Below are 17,869 nucleotides of genomic sequence, written 5' to 3'. Positions count from 1 at the left end.
AGAGAAGACTTTTGAGAGTTCCTTGGACTGCAAGGAGATCAAATCAATCAATCCTTAAAGAAATTAATTCAGGCTATTCACTGGAAGGTCAAATACTGAAGCTGAAGCTTAAATACTTTGGCCACATAATGATAAGATGGGACTCATTGAAAAAGACCCTAATGTTGGGAAAGATTGAAGGCAAAAGGTGGCAGAAGATGAGATGGATAGATAGTGTCATGGAAACAACAAACATGAACTTGGACAGACTTAGATAGTGAAGAATACAAGGGCTTGGCCCATGAGGTCACAAAGAGTTGGACATGTCTAAACAACAAATTATTTTCCATATAAAGAAGTTGAGGCAGAGGAAGGTTAAGTGATTTATCTATTTCTTCTGATATAAAAATGGAACATAATATGTACACATATATACACACATGTATACATATGTGACAACTATACATTGTGGATTTTCTGAGAGTGCCAATTTCAGGAAAACAAAGCATTATTTTAATGACTCTATGTAGATGGAGTATCTTTTGCCTCTCTTTGTGTCCCAACTTTTGATTCAATAATTTGGTCACTGAACTTACAAGACTTTCATTCAAGTCAAGGCATCTCCTTTTAAATAGGAAGTAAGAACATCTATCACTTCTTTCTAGCTATTAAGAGAAAAAAAAAAAACCTGACCAGACCTGCAGGTAATAAACATTAGAGAGTAGACTGGAACCTATAGGCTTTGACTCAGAAGCTAGAATTCTTAACCTGGCTTCTGTAAACTTTTTTAAAAGTATATTTTGATAACTGTTTTTAATGTAATCAATTGTCTTTGTAATCTTATTTATTTTATCTTATTAATTTAAAATTGTATTCTGAAGTGTTCATAGGCTTTAACAGTCTGTCAAAGGGTGCAAAAAAGGCTAAGAATCCCTGTTGTAAAGCATTCCCCTGTGCTACACACTGCCTCCTTTACTCCTATTGAACCTTTCTTCTTTTTTCATTGTGACTTTAATCCTCTAGATCCCTTCCTATTATCTCAGTTCATCAGCTCCCTTCAGGCTCCATTTGCCTCCCTCTCTTAAACACTATATTTTACCATAAGATCATGGTAAGAGAGATGATTGATTAATGTTATATAATATGTGCTTTTTAAGATATAATAATAATGAAATAAAATTGGTGTGCTTCCCTTTATAAAATATCTATTCTATTTTATTATTAAAATTGAAATTCAACATGTCCAAAACAGAACTTCTTTTCTTGCCTTCTAAAGTTGTCCCTCCTCCACGTGTCCCTATTTCTGCTGAGGTCACCACCATCCTTTCATTCCCCCAGGTTCATAGACTTTGAGTCATCTTTGACTCTTCCTTCTTCCTTACCTCAACATATAAAGTAAATTACCAAAAATTTGGGGAATTCACCTTCACAACATTTCCCATCTGTCTTCTTCACTCTCCCAATCACTGCATCTATTACTTCAGGTCCTCCTATTTACTTCTCACCCAAACCATTACAATATCCTCTTAATTGGTTTCCCTGCTTCCTGCCTCTTCCTTCTTTAATCTATTTTCCACACAGCTGCCAGAATAATCACCCTAAGGCAAAGATCATATAATATTACTGCTCAAAAATTTTCAGTGCTTCCTATTGCCTCTATGGTAAAATACAAACTTCTGAGCCTTTCATTTAAAGTTCTGTACTACTTGGCTTCCATTAGCCTTTCCAGATATGTCTTATTCCTTTTAGATGCTCTAATTCTCTATTCTATTAGACACTGTTCTAATAAGAACAATAATAACAATAGTCAGTATTCATATAGTGCTTGCAAAGGGCTTTACAAATATTACCTCATTTTATCCTCTCATCAACCCTAGGAAATAGATGCTATTATTATCCCATTTTGCAGATGAGAAAACGCATACAACTAGTAAGTATCTGAGACTGTATCTGAACTCAGATCTCCCTCACTTCCATTGTGCCACCTAGCTGCCTCCAGGTTCCAGACAGACAAGTCCTCTAGCTACGCCCCGAACTCAACATCCCATTTTCACAAGCTATCCTTCATGCCTGGGGCACACTCTGTCCTAGCCTACACTTCTTAAATACTTACCTTCCTTTAAGGCTGAACTCAGTTGCCACTTGCCACTGAAATACTTTTTGGATTTCCGTTCACACAGCCAGTTTCCTCAGTTGTTAATGCTCTTTCCCTCCTCAAATTACCTTTTAATTACTTACCTATGTACATATATCTTCCCACAGTTACCACTGCCAGCCCAGTAGAAAGTAAGGTCCTTGGGAGGGGAGAATGTTTACTTTCTTACTTTCACCTCTGTGTTCCCATCACTTAACAGTACCTTAAATGTAGTGAGCACTTAATAAATATTCCTTGAAGTTAGCTAAGTGGCTTTTGCTTTTATGTATCCCATTTCCTCCAAAGAACATACTTGTTTCACAAGCATACATTGTGTATTTCCTGAGACAATACCAATTTCAATGAAAAAAGCATCTTTTTTCATGAGTTTCTACAAAAAGATGATCTGTATCAGACCACATATCCCAACTTTGGGTACAAAAAAACATGGTCATGGAATATGTGCGACTTTTATGCAACTCAAGAATACTTTCCAGATACCTTTATAAAAACAAGCTATAAAATTTAGAAGTATACATTCTAGATATCTTTTTCAAAGCTAACCTCATTTTATCCATCAATATTTATTCAAGAACAATGCTTCCCTTCCCCTCATTCCCTCTTCTTATGATTTGAGGCTCAGGTGAAAGCAGACAACTTCTAATTTAGGCCACACTTCAAAGTAGCTGAAATGTGGTTTCATTTATAAAGTTGCCAAACACACAATTGCTGCAACACTCCCACATGCTGCTAGAACTAGATTAAAATGTAATTGAGAAATATTTTGCAAAATAAATAAAATAAAACTTACATAAGGTTAATATGTTGTTTTCTCAGTCAATATGAGACTGCAGGAACCCTTAAGTACTTATTAAATCCTTAAGTGGCCCCAGTTTGGATTTGATTGACATCACTGACTTAATGGAAAGAGAATGAGAGTCAGCTCAAGGCAGTACAAGCCCTACTTTTAGAGTCAGAAGATCTCATTTCAAATCTTTTTGTGGTAAGGATCTTAGAAAAGGGAGGTTGTTCATCTTAAAGAGAAATTTAGCACTAAATCTCCTGTATATAAATGTAATGGAATATTATTGTGCTATAAGAAATAATGAGCAGGCAGATTTCAGAAAAACCTGGAAAGACTTGCATGAACTGATGCTGAGTTAAGTGAGCAGAACCATGAGAACACAATAACAGCAACAATGTTCCATGATCAACTTTGATAGACTTAGCTCTTCTTAGCAATACAATGATCCAAGACAATTCCAAAAGACTCGTGATGGAAAATGCTATCCACATCCAGAGAAAGAACTATGGAGTCTGAATGCAGATCAAAGCATACTCTTTTCACTTTTTTTGTTTTTTTCTTTCTACTGTTTTTTCTCTTTTGTTCTAATTCTTCTTTCACAGTATGATTAATGTGGAAATGTGTTTAACATAATTGAACATGTATAACCTATATCAGATTGTTTGCTGTTTTGGGGAAGGGGTGGGAGGAAGGGAGGGAGAAAAAAATCGGAATTCAAAATCTTACAAAAAATGAATGTTGAAAACTATCTTTATATGTAATTTAAAAATAAATTAAATTTAAAAATGGTCATACCCTTGATCTTGCCATCACACACACACACACACACACACACACACACACACACACAGAGCATCCTGTAGTTCAGCCCCCTCATTTTACAAATGAGGAAACTTAGGCCCAGAAAGGTCAAGTCATTTGTTCCATGTCATATTGGCTACAATAAGAAACATATTTAGAACTAAAAGGAACCTTAGAAGTCATTAAGTTAAAATCTCTTGTTTTTCACAGGAAGAAACTAAGGCCCAAGATGTTAAATGACTCATCCAGAGTCTCACTTTAAGTATTTGAGGCAAGACTTGAACCCAGGTATTTCTGATTCAAAATCTCATGCCATAGGTAGTATGCCACACTGCATCTCAGATCAACCCCGACAATTTACAAAGGTGGTAAATGGTCAGGCCAGTGTTCAGATTTAGGAATCTGGAATTCAAGTTCAATGTGCCCTCCACTATGCTCTGCTATCTCATAGCACCAGGTATAACACTCAGCCTAGCAAAGCCCTCCTGGGTTTACAGTAAATTGTCAAGCACCTGAAAGAGTTATGACCAGCTTCCCCACAATACTGCCAACAACTGCCTTCTGTATCCATTGCCATGACGAGAATAAATTAAACTAAGACACAGTGCTGAATTGACTTTGAGTATAAGGAACTAGGAACATACCTTTTTTTTGTGATTCAGTAGCTAATAGGGCTGTTGAGGGAAGACTAGCACCTCAGGTGTGAGGGCTTGCCGAGACCTTTTCGGGGATGCTAATCCACCTTTCCCCAACTTTAACCTGTAACTATAAGAAGCTGCAGCATGCACAGCAGCCATGTCTTGGTAAAACTGTCTCAGCAGATGGGCTAACCCAGGTTGAGGATAACCAGACAGGCCTCAAATCCATCTGTGAGTTAGGTAGATGTTTACCCCAAGTATGCGAAGACTGCCCCCATCAAAAGGGCAGAGAAGCAAGTGCTATGGAGTGCTGAGAGCTTGGTCAATTTACATACTCATTTTTCTCATTTTAATTTCATATTCTTTTCTTGTTTATTTCCTAAACAGAATTCAAACTCTTAGAGGACAAGAACTGTTTCATTTTTGTCTTTGTAGTGCCTATAGGTGTCTAGCACATAGAAGGTGTGCACCTCTGCAGTAGATGCCCTTTGATCACACGATCCCCCCACCTAACATGGTTACCATGACCCAAGGCAATCCCTAGGAGATATGAAGAGAGAGCTGGTCTTCTGCCAGAAGAGAACATTGTGAGTGATTGGAATTATGGAGATTGTGAATAGTTTCACCTGTCTGCAGTGGGTGAACTAATCTTTTCTCTAAGGCAAGTGGGGAGGTATTACCCAAGTATGCAAGAGTTCCCTTCTTGGACTTTTTGCCAATGGATCTTCAGCTCATTAAGAGCTTAAAGGAGAGTCAAGACTTTATCCAAGAATTCCCTAATAGCCTAGCTTTTCTTGCATTCACTCCCATCATTTGGCAGATCCTGAATGGGACATTGGCTCAGACCCCCTAATAAAGACATGTCAGGTTCTTGCCTGCTATGACCCCCTTTTTGTTGTTGTTGGATACAATCCTGAGCTCAAACAGCTTATAACCATAAGAATGTCACCAAGCAAGAGCCTCTGAAGGAACTTCCTTGATCATAAGAATCCCTCAGGGCAACAGAGCCAGTATAAATTCTGTCATTTCGCTGCTATAAAAATAGGAAGAGGCCTAGTTACCAAGAAGCTCTTACTTTTGGAGGACCAGCTTTGCAGATCATCCCACCACCTCTAGCAAAATGTCAAGCCCTGGAATATTCTATCTCAGGGTGAATTTAATGTGAATTCACAGTGGTTAGTGGCGCAGAGTTCTTAGCTCCTACTAACAATACAAGACTGTGAAGAGCATGCTGACTTTAGCAAAATAGTGGATGCCTATAGAGGCATACATGACCTTGGTATTATCCTCTCTATCTCTTCTAATGAGACTTTGTTGAGTATGCTAAGGGTATTTTCCCTTGGCTCTGGATAAAGAGTTCTCCTTTCCAAGGGCAGTAGTTGTAATATTTCCCTTTTCAGATATATAAGTACCTTCCAACCATTAAGACCATACAATAATTTGGAAGCATATATATGTATATAGATATGTATGTTATGTATCTGTGGCCACCACCATATCATAAATGCAATTCCTGCCACCATTTATTGGACATCAATTGACGAAGGTTTTCTCATTGTTAAACATGCCTTAGGAATATTTTGTCATTTAAAGGAGCTCACAAATAAATTCTGCCCATCTTTACATCTTGGTGACTTTTATAGTTGATCTACTCTGGTCTTTTAAAAAGAAAAGTTTTATGAGTTTTCTTTCCTACTTGAATCATTCTTTCCAGTCAGTTTCCCTGTCTTACTTCAATCCAATAAACACTTATTGAATGCTTACTCAAGCAGCAACTTTTTAGTGTTATAGAGAAAACATTAAGTTAAAAATAATCTATAAGTAACTTCCATTAGTATGATCAGTAATTAAGCTAAGGTGGTGCTATTCATTTAAATAGCTATCCTGTCAAACCAGTATCTGCACCTCCCTTTAACTGGTAAACATGAAAATAAATTATTTTCAAAAGCTACAGATATATAGCTGTTTAAACGCTATTGCTAAAAGGATCCCAGGATAGAGAGGAATTAATCCAGAATTCATCTATTCTGCATAATATTAAGAACACTGTTCTAGGAGGCCAAATAAACCCCACAAATTTTCACCTTGGTTCTGCTACCAACTAGTCTCAGATTTCTTATCTGTAAAATGAGGATAGGGACATTTCTACTAATCATTTCCCTGCGCTGTTGTGAGAAAAGTGTTTTGAAAACCTTGCAGGATTATTATTAATTATTATTAATTATTAGGATGAAATACAATAAAAAAAACAAATGAAAAAAAGGCTTGCTATCTGATACAGTTAGCTATCCTAACTGTAAATATAAGCTTCTTGAAGGCAGACTCACTTTTTTGGTCCCCTTCTTTAGAAAGTGCTTTGCACACAGTAGGCAGTTGATAAACACTTGTTGAATTAAAAGATTTATTATAGTCAGACTGTGGACGGTCATAGGAATATCATATATATTTATGTGTATATGTGTGTAACCCTTGTTCATGCATTTGGGAGCAGCCTTGAGCTCTCATTTTTTAATAAAAAAACATAAAAACAAGAAAAAGATGTCTTTCCTGGACTTTGCTTCAATTTCTCTAAGTTACGAGAATTTGCCTTTGCTGAAACCTCAATTTCAGACCACATCACTCTGAGAAGTCACTGACCAGAGTATGAACTCTAGCATTGTTAAAATAAAAGGGAAGGCAACTACGTCTCCTTGAATCCAGCATAGAGAGTCTATGGGAAAAAAACATTAATAACATGAGCTCTTTCCAATAAGAAAAATTACAAAAGGCATTTCTCAATACTAGGACCTTCCAGAAAGCCAAAAGGTGATGTGAGAAAATATATGTTTAAGGGTTTTTTTACTCAAAGTTATTTATCTGCCAATGAACGTTTGGCTTCCTTTGGTTTGGAATACTGGAAAAGAGTTACGTTGCCTAAGTGGCTGAGTCATAGATCAGATCTACATAGTAGAAAATGGAATACAAGGCAAAAGGTTAGTTAATTCAGGCAAATTCTCCCATCTTTTCTCAGTTACCAGTAAACCCAACTTTATCTGATTAGATTCAGTTGATATTACTAAATTATTTGCAAGGTTAACATTGTGCCTTTTCCCCTAGGGGGTCAAACATGGGATGCATGTAGTCCACAGCACTACTGAGAGGGGCCTAAACCAGATAAAAAAATAATCAGGAAAAATTTAACAAAATAAATAAAGGCACAATAAAACTTAGATAACATTTTAAAAATAAGTTGATTTGCAGCCCGAAGGGGTCCTTATGTAAGAATCAATGGGTCTTGTTTCTATTTAAGTTTGACACCACTGCCCAACTTGCTTTGTATCTATTTGTGTGTGTATGTATATGTGTGTGTATATATATATACATATATATGTATATATATATACATATACATATATATGTATATATATATGTACATATATATATACATATATATGTACTAGTTTGCATGTCAGCTCACCCATTAGATTGTAAGCTCCTTGATGGCAGGGGCTCTCTTTTGTCTCCTTTTGAATCCCCATTGCTTAGCACAGTACCTGACACATAGTAGGTGCTTACTAAATGTTTATTGATTGATTAATTGATTTTCTAACGTGCCTGTTTATTTTAAGCTATCAGAATAGCACTTCACAATTTTCTTTGTAAACTTTAAAGTGCATAAAGGTATGTTATTGTTTTTTTTTATTGCCTTCATAGTTATTGTTAAATCAATTGTTTTAATTTGTAAAGCTATGGGACTACAAGATAACTGGCCAGAAAGTCTCCTAGTTCTAAATCAGAGTCTAAGAAAGTGAACATACTAGTTGAAAAATCTTCAACAACTACAGTCCCATCCCCTGAAAATCCATCATGCAAATGTTTTAGTGGTTCCTCCAGTTTCAAAGCAGAACATACTTTTTCACTATGTACCCAATTAAGAGTATTTACCATTTCCACCTTTCATCTTTAACATCTTATTTCCAGTTAGTAATTGAAGCCATTCAAATTGAAGTGTCCTGTGGGAAACATAGAAATATGGGAAGCTAATGACACCCTACATCTGTCAATATTTCAAAAAGTATGGTCCAGGAGAAAAGAGGAAGAGGGTTAAAACTCTTTACTTTTGGGGCTTATCTTAACTGTAGACAGCGCTGTAACATTATTTGGGGACTATAAAGTGGACAAGACAGCTTTGTCTCAGCTGATTTTATGAGCAAGATTAGTCCTATAGAAGTGGCAGTTTACCAACAAAATTCATTCAAATTGGCTAAATAATACTGGCAGTAGCAACATGCCTTCAGCATGTAAGTAAACTCTTCGAGGAAAAAGACTGTTTTTGTATCAATGCCTTGCACACAGTAGGTTGTTAATAAATGTCTAATTGAATTGTTGAAATGGGAAAAAGGTTGGATATAGTCTGTGAAGGATATTCAATGCCAGGCTGTAAAGATGTTTGTAGTTTTAATACTATTGAACTCTAAACCTTTACTTATTTCAGGCAATTTAAGTGGAGAATGAGTTGTATAAGCACTTATCGATGTCGGGAAAATAAAACACATTTGTTCTGCTTAGCCTCAGAAGGTGAACTAAGATCAAGAACTTGCCAAGAGAATATTTCAACTCACTCTAAGGGGAAAAAATAGAATGCCCCAAAATAGACTAGACTTTTGACAATAATGAGTTTACTATGAGAAGAGCTTTTCCAAATAGAGACTACGGATGCTGCAGGGGAGATTCATTTCAGGAAGAGGTTAGACTAGTTAGATTTTGCAATCCCTTCTATTTCTAAGATTCTATGAATATGTCGAAAGAGAGTGGTAAGAAACAAAGGAACATTTTTAGCAGGAGGACAGAGAGAAGGATTAAGAGCCAAGAAATAGACTAGGAATTTTACATAGCATTAAGCAATAAAACACAGATACAATATAAACCTAAATACACCGTCAAAAAGATGTATAAAGTGTTGGAAACTGTCAAGTAGAGATTTAAAGACAAATTCTAAATTCTAAACAAGATTTAATCCTCGTTTGTATAATAGTGAGAAATAATAAAAATAAATGGGCTTTAGAAAAGTTTTAAAGACAAAACTATACAAATTTAAGATCTTTGTCACTATTAATAGACAGAGTATGGTGTGGTGGTTTGCAACTCAGCCTTAAGGCCAGGAAAACCTGGGTTCAGATTTTGCCTATGACATAATAGCTGTGTGAACCTGGGAAAAATCATTTAACTTCTCACTGATCTAGGAAACTTCTTAAGACTATACGTTGCAGAGATGCTGACCTTTCCTAGGCAGCCCCCACACCAATGAAACCAAAGATCCTATCCTGTCATTACTTTAGTTTCTTTCCTTCTTTAGAGTTTTACTTACAATGTTAAAGTTCTTTTGGCCAAAGGAAACTGCCATTACTGTTATCAATGCTATCAATTGCTGTTATTAATAACTCCAAATCATCAATGTCCTACTAACGGGAGATTTGGGGAGGGAGAAATAGATGGAGAAATATGATGGAGGGAAGGAGAAATACGATGCTCGTATTTCTCACCATTTTCATATTCTCCAAATATTCACCAATACTAGGTGGTGTGAAACTATTGGTCTCCTTATCACAGAAGTGCAGAATCATGGAATTTGAGATTTGGAAGGGACCTCTGTGGCCTTCTAGTCCAACCTATACTCAACTGAATACCCACTAACATACCATACAAGCAGTTGTCCAATCTCTCCTCTCAAGACAGGCCATCCCACTTTTGGACAGCTCCAGGTGTTAGGAAATATTTTTTTGTTTTGCTTTGTTTTCCTGACCTCAAATCTAAATTGGTCTCTTTGCGGTTTCCACTGTTTGCTCCCAGTTCTTCTCTTTGAGGCCAAATGAAACAAGTCTAATCACTCATCCATATGACAACTTTTCAAATAGTTGAACACACATGTCACACCCCCACCCAACCTTTTTTATCTCAAGACTGACCATTCCCAGTTCTTTCAACCATAATGAATTGAAGGCATTTCACTATCCTACTTGCCCTCCTTTTGCATGTTCTACAGTTTATCAATGCCCTTCTTAAACTGTGGTGCCCAGAACCAACCACAGTACTCCAGATAAGCTCCAACAAAGGTAAAATACAGTGAGAGTTTGGGAAAGTTCAAGGAACAACTTCTTTATAATTAAAACTGTCCAAAAGTAGATTGGACTGCCTTTACAGGTGGTAAGTTCCTCCTCTTTCCCCTCCTCCCCCCCACATATGTTCATATAAAATCTGGGTGACTACTTGTTGAGTATTTACACTTATGATCTACACCAGAGGCATAAAATTTGTCCCACAGACTTCAAGCAGCTGTAAAACTCCCAAAAGTCTGAACCAGATTAAGATGTAATTGGGAAATGTTTATCAAAATAAATAAAAATACAATATAACATAGGTAATGTTAATTCATGGTTTTCTAAGTTGATATGCAGCAAGACAGGAATCCATTTCTTTTTGAATTTAACACCACTGGCAGTAGATGAGCTCCCAGGTTTCATCCAAATCTGAGATTTCATAATTCTGTCTTCATCCTAGCACCATTTTTCTGTCTTTAAACTCAAGAGCCAATATTCAGTGATTTCATTCCTGCTTTCCCAAAAGTCATAAAAGAGAATCTCCCTGATTTTCCAATAGGCCTTCTCTCAAAAAAGGAAGACACAAAATCATATACAAAGACAATTTTATGTAATTTCTTAGGGCATATAAAAATAAGGTCCTATCCATGTTTTGTATAATCCATAGGTAGTTAAGAGATCTTTGACATTATTTACCAGACTTCTATTAACTAAGAGGCTTTGAAATCATTCCAAAAGTGATTTCAAAATTATTCCAAATATTTCCTGGTATGATTTCTATATTCATAATGCTGAATAAGTTAGTGTAGCAATAATGAGAAAAATTTCAGTGGCTCCTTGTAGGCACTTCATGTGGATTACCTTTGTAATAAAATGCACATATCTTGTTATGAAAGGTTGCCAGGTAGGGCAAGCCAGGCCAGATGTGTATGGGAGTAGGAGTCTAGCAAGTAGAAAGGCATCGGCAGGTGCTGTCTGTTTGCCAGGCACAGAGTGAAGTATCAGGAGATCGGGAAGCAGAAAGAAGGTTGAATGAGTATCATACCTAAAGTCCAAAGGACAAACAAAAGTTCTAAGTCTGGAGGCCCAGTGGAAATAAGAATGAAGGAAGCCGGGTCAGCCTTGGGAGAACTAAACCAAGACTGAGGAAACACACAGGAAAAAAAGTGCAAGTAATCAGGTTGAGGTTAATGACTGAGGATCAAGGGAAATGGAAGGGTTTGGGGAAAGAGAAAGCATCTGTAGGAAATGGGATCTGGACAGAGAGGCTAGTAGAAGCATCCTTGAATCCTAAACATGCAGACAAATCCACAATGGGGTTGTGATCATGTTGTGCAATGGCTACAGAAAAAAAAATTAAGTTCTCTTCATAGCAGCCCTACCCCCAACAATTATGCCCTCTCTTATACCAAAGAAAACCAGTTCAGCAAAACTGACAAAATGGGTCTGAGTCTGATAGTGTATATAGAATTCTGCAGCTATAGTCCCTCAACTTTCTCTGCTGAGAGAAGGGAATGCATGTTTATCACCTATACTTCAGAACTCATTAGTTATTATAATTAATCATGGCATAGCTTCTTTTTAGTATTGTTTTTGTTTGCAGGGGTTTTTTTGCCATTTTGTTTATTGTTTACCTAGTTCTGCTTACTTTGCTCTGTATACTCTCATATAAATCTTCTCATGAAGCCTTTTGCCTAGGCAATGGGGTTAAGTGACTTGCTAGGGTCACACAGCTAATAAGTGTTATATGTGTGAGGCCGGATTTGAACTCAGGGCCTCCTGAATCCAGGGCCGGTGCTCTATCCACTGCGCCACCTAGCTGCCCCAAGCCTTCATAATTTCTTGAAGAAACTACATGGCATATTGAATAGAGTGCTAAAACTCAGGAATGTTTGAATTTGATACCACCTCAGACAGTTATCATTTCAAGGGCAATAAAAAACATATGCAACATATATAAGAAAAAGGATTATGAAGAACGATGAATGTTAAAGATGTCATCAAATAAATGTGTGATGGGGAAAAGAAAGATGATCTGGTCACGTGGCAAAAGCTAGCAATATAATCTCTACACTGTTATCCTGGAACTGACAGGAAGAAGTGAAGAAGGCCCCTAGTATATCCAGTGGTTTCCCTGCAATGAACTAAACAGACTACTGGTGCCATCAGATCTTACTTGAACTAGCCAGAATGAAGAAGTCCTTGTTTAAGGAACCCTGGATCTGTATGGAGTCAGAGGATATGAATTGACTTATGGAAGTCATAAATTCTATGGGAACCGGTATTGATTGTTTTGTTTTCCCTGCAAAATGAGTGTTGGATTAGATGATCTCTAGAGAAACTTCTAGCCTTGGAGTCTATAAATGGAACTATTAAACAAATTTTGAAAACTGTTTGTAATAGGTTAATTTTATGTTTGCATTATTGTGTGCCTATGAAAATGGATTATTAACTAAATAGGCTGTGTACACTTAGAAAATTAAGTGCTCACAAAGAGCTAATATGTGTTCAGTAAAATCAAATCATGCCGAGCCATGCTCATTTCCTTTTCTGATAGGATCATTGGACTTCTAGTTCAGGGATAGGATAAATAATATTGATGGTGAAAACTTACATTTAGATTGCGTTTTAGAGTTATCAAGCACTTTCTACACACCTTCTTTTATCCTTCCAAAAAGCCTTATATGGTAGAAAGTTAATTAATTCCATTTGGTTTATGAAGAATTTTAAATGTGAAATGACTTACTAACAAGTAACATGGCACTTACTACCCAGGTGACTGACCTTGGGCCTTTCCCATCATCTCTCTGAGCCTCAGTTTCCTCATCTGTAAAACAAAGGAATTGGAAAAATGTCCTGTAAGAGCCTGTCTTGCTTCAAATCAATAACACTATGATCCTGAGAGGTAGAACAAGTATATAAACCCAGTTCTTTTAATGCCATAATTAATGTTCTTTCTACTCTCCCATACTGCCATTAGAGACTTTCCATAAGACATTTGACAGTCTCTCGTGATGTGTTTGTGGACAAAATGGAAAAATGTTAGCTGGTTGATGCTATGTTTAGGGGATTTTGTAGCTAGATGAACAATTGTACACAAAACATGATGATTATTGGTTCAGTGGTCAACCCAAATTTGTGTTATCAGACTCTGTTAATTGCAAGGCCTATTCAATTCAAAATTTTATTCAACAACATAGATGAAAGCATAGAAAGACAAATGGAATGGATATCTTAAAAATCTCGATGGTCTAAAAGTATGGGCTAAAACAACAAAAAAAATAACAGGGATTAATGTAAAGTTTGGCATTTAGTGAGAGAGAGAAAGCGCATTGAGAGTTCTAGGTCATCTTACTTGTCTCCTGAGAAACCCATATGCAGGCCAAGAAGCAACAGTTAGAACTGAACATGGAACAACTAATCAGTTAAAGATTGGAAAAGAGGTATGAAAAGGCTACATATTCTCACTTTATTTATTTAAGGAATATGCAGAGTACCTCATGCAAAATGCCAGGCTGGATGAATCAAAAGCTGGAGTTAAGGTTGCCAGGAGAAATATCAACAATCTTAGGTATGCAGATGATACCACTCTTGTGGCATAAAGTGAAGAGGAAGCCTCTTGATGAGGGTGAAAGAAGAGAGTGTAAAAGCTGTTTTGAAGCTCACACACACACACCACACACACACACACACACACACACACCCTAAGATTTTGGCAACTTTCTGGCAAATAGAGAAGAAATGGAAGCCATGTGAGATTTTATATTCTTGGGCTCAAAGATCACTGCAGACAGCAAATGCAGCCATGAAATTAAGATACTGGCTCCTTGAAAGGAAAGCTATGGCAAATTTGGCCAGCATGCTCAAAAGCAGAGACTTCACTTTGCCAACAAAGGTCCACATATTCAAAAGTATGGTTTTTCCAGTAGCAATGTACGGATGTGAGAAAAGCTGAGTACCACAGATTGGACACTTCTGAATTGTGGTGCTGGAGGAAACTTTTGAGAGTCCCTTGGACAGCAAGGAAATCAAATTAGTCAATACTTAAAGAAGTGAATTCACACTATTTACTGGAAGGTCAAATACTGAAGGTGAAGCTTAAATACCTTGGCTACATAATAAGAAGTTGGGACTCATTAGAAAAGACCCTGATGTTGAGAAAGATTGAAGGAAAAAGGAAAAAGGGGCAGCATAGAATGAGGTGGATAGATAGTGTCATGGAAACAAAGCACATGAACTTGGACAAATTTTGAGAGATAGTGGAGGACAGAAAGGCCTGGTGTGCTATATGGTCTGAGGGTCACAACGAGTCAGACAAGACTGAACAACAAACAGTAACAAAAACAACAACAAAATAGATTGCCTAGGTACCACTGGGAAGAGATCTAAATTAGTAGCATTCCATGTGAAAAATATCATGAGTTAACCATGTTAACTATGAGCTCAGTATAATAATAATGATACTGATAGTAACAGTGATAACAACAACAATAATAAACATTTAGGTAGCACCTACTATGTGCCAGGCACTGTGCTAAGCGTTTTACAATTCTCATTTGATCCTTACAATAACCGAGAAGTAAAGTGCTACCCCCATTTTATAGAAGAGGAAAGTGAGGCAAACAGAGGTTAAGTGACTTGCCCAAGGTCACAGAGCAAGTATCTGAGGCTAGATTTGAACTCAGGCCTTTTGACTGAAGGCCTGGTATTCTATCCACTGTGCCCAATGTTGAGCCAATGTTGTTATATAACTGTAATGCAGGAACTGTGTAATTTTCCCAACATGAAAATATGTTAGAACCCCCTGAAAAGGGGCTAGACTGTCCCACTCCATAAGGTAGATTAGATCAGACCTCAGAGGGTCAGAGGAATAATCACAAGCCAGTCAGATTCCAAAGTCTAGGGTAGTTCTACTCAGCTCTTACTCTTTCCAAGGTTGTAGTTGGTTATCATGACCATAATAAAGCTCTCAACCTAAGGCCAAATCGTGTGCCTGACCTCTGTACAGCATTTGATAGGGTGGAGAGAGATCATAGTCTCAAGGGTGATGTTCGTCATTCATTCTTGGAGGACAAATGACATCAGCAGGGTGTACTGTGAATTGGATTTAAGTAAGGCAGAGCTGTGCAGTTATAAGCCTCACTCTCTCCTCCAGAGTCTTCAGAATCCAATGGTAAGACATAGGTCAAGATGACTGGTGATGGCGTCAGATGCAGTGGGAGACATTGGCCTTTTTAACCTAAGGTCTTTCTCAGGTTTCAGTTTGTCTGAGGCAAGCTCATTCAAGGGTGATAGGGCAATGATCTCTCACATCCATCTAGCATGATTGGAAGTTGTCATTGGAGGAACACCCTTGGTCAAAGATTCCATTCACTTCGTATTCCTGCAGACAATGAAGGGTAAACTGTACTGAAAGTCCACCAAGAAATAAATTTTGGAGGCAGCTAGGTGGCACAGGGGATAGAGCACCAGCCTTGGATTCAGGAGGACCTGAATTCAAATCTGGCCTCAGACACCTAACACTTACTAGCTGTGTGACCCTGAGCAAGTCACTTAACCCCATTGCCTAACCCCCCCCCAAAAAAAAGAAATAAATTTTGTTACTTCTTACAAACAGGTAGACTACATAGTTCTTTTTATCCAACTCAAAATACTCAGTAATCTTTGAAGGACAACAATGGTACTGAAGCATCTGCAAACCATGCCGTATTAGACCAAGAAATAGTTGAGGGCAATAACTAGATATAGTTAGCTTAGAGAGGAGTCTTAAGAAGCCAGAATCAGAGTACACCAAAAGAGGCACCTGACAAATAATGAAATGTCACAAATTTGGCCTAGAGCTTTATATCTGACCTTTAGAGGGTAGGACCAATTCTGAATTAAGTGCCAGAAAGCCCATTGGAACACACCAAGACAAGACTATTTTGGTGGTAAGATGAATAATATTTATTGATGCTGTTTTATGAATGATCGTTATTTCTTATTCCTGATAACTTAGTACTATAATGTACACTAATGGGAAATTGTGCACTGATTAGTTGCTGTATTAATGGCTGATCTTTCTAATGAGCTTATTATTTCTTCAAACAATGTCTGTTGGTAATTTATCATTAGATGCACACTGTAGTCATGCTGTATATTGTTCATTCATAACTAATTATTTCTCCTGAGTTACAAGTACTGGCAGACTGCTGCCTTCCTTTTCTTTTCTCTACAAGCCTGGAACATGATTCTTTATTGTCTACTGCTATGTTATAGCTATGTGGAACAGTGACTAAAGCGACAGGCTTGGAGTCAGGAAGACTCATCTTCCTGAATTCAAATCTGGCCTCAGACACTTACCAGCTGTGTGACTCTGGACAAGTCACTTAACCCTGTGTACCTCAGTTTCCTCATCTGTAAACTGAGCTGGAGAAGAAAACAATGAACCACTCTAGAAACTTTGCCAAGAAAATAGGGTCCCAAAGAGTTGGATATGACTGACCAACAACAACAACAACAAAGTTTACATTATTGTTTCACAGAACTTCAAAGTAGAAAATCAGACTATAAGTTTTGACTCTTAAAATTCTTGCTATTCTTGTCAACTATTTTATAAATCATTCAAATAAACTATTTTTAAACTAATTCCTATCGTTTCACAAGTATTGATAGAAATGGATTTTTATGGGAGTCATGATTTAAATAGCTGTGTAAAGGTATACACTTTATTCAAAAAGAATAGAATGGGTAACAGGGAACGAAAGTACTGCATATCGAAAAGTTAGTCAATAAACATTTTAAGTACCTACTATGTGCCAAGCGCTGTGCTAAGAGCTAGAGATATAAATACAAAAAAGAAAGATACGATGGAATATTATTGTGCTACAAGAAATGACAAGCAGGATGATTTCAGAAAAACCTGGAAAGACTTACTTTAACTGATGCAAAGTGAAGTAAGCAGAACCAGAAGAATGTTGCTCACACAACAATATTGTACAATGAAGAACTGTGAATGACTTAGCTATCCTCAGAAATATAATGATCCAAGACAGTCCTAAAGGACTCATAATGAAACATACTATCAGCCTCCAGAGAGAAACTGATATTGTCTGGTTATAGACTAAAGCACACTATTTCTCTTTATTTCTTTCTTTTTCCTTTCTTTCTTTCCTTCTTTCTTTCCTCCTTTCTGGTCTTCTTGTACAAAATTACTAACATGGAAATGTTTTACCTGATTAGACATGTATAATCTATATCAGATTGTTTACCGTCTCTGGGAAGGGTTAGGAGAGGGAGGGATAGAATTTGGAACTCAAAACTTTTTTTTAAAAATGTTAAAATTGTTTTAACATTTAATCGGGAAGAAAATAAAACATTTTTAAAAAGAAAGAAAGAAAGACAGTCTCTGCCCTCTCTAATGGGAAAAAGACAACCTAAAAAGAAAGCAAAAAGA

The sequence above is a fragment of the Phascolarctos cinereus genome, unplaced genomic scaffold (assembly GCF_003287225.1).
Source record: "Phascolarctos cinereus isolate Bilbo 61053 unplaced genomic scaffold, phaCin_HiC Scaffold_5;HRSCAF=322, whole genome shotgun sequence".
Taxonomy (NCBI): Eukaryota; Metazoa; Chordata; class Mammalia; order Diprotodontia; family Phascolarctidae; genus Phascolarctos; species Phascolarctos cinereus.
The sequence above is the reverse complement of the archived record's forward strand: the minus strand, read 5'-3'. Positions refer to the sequence as shown.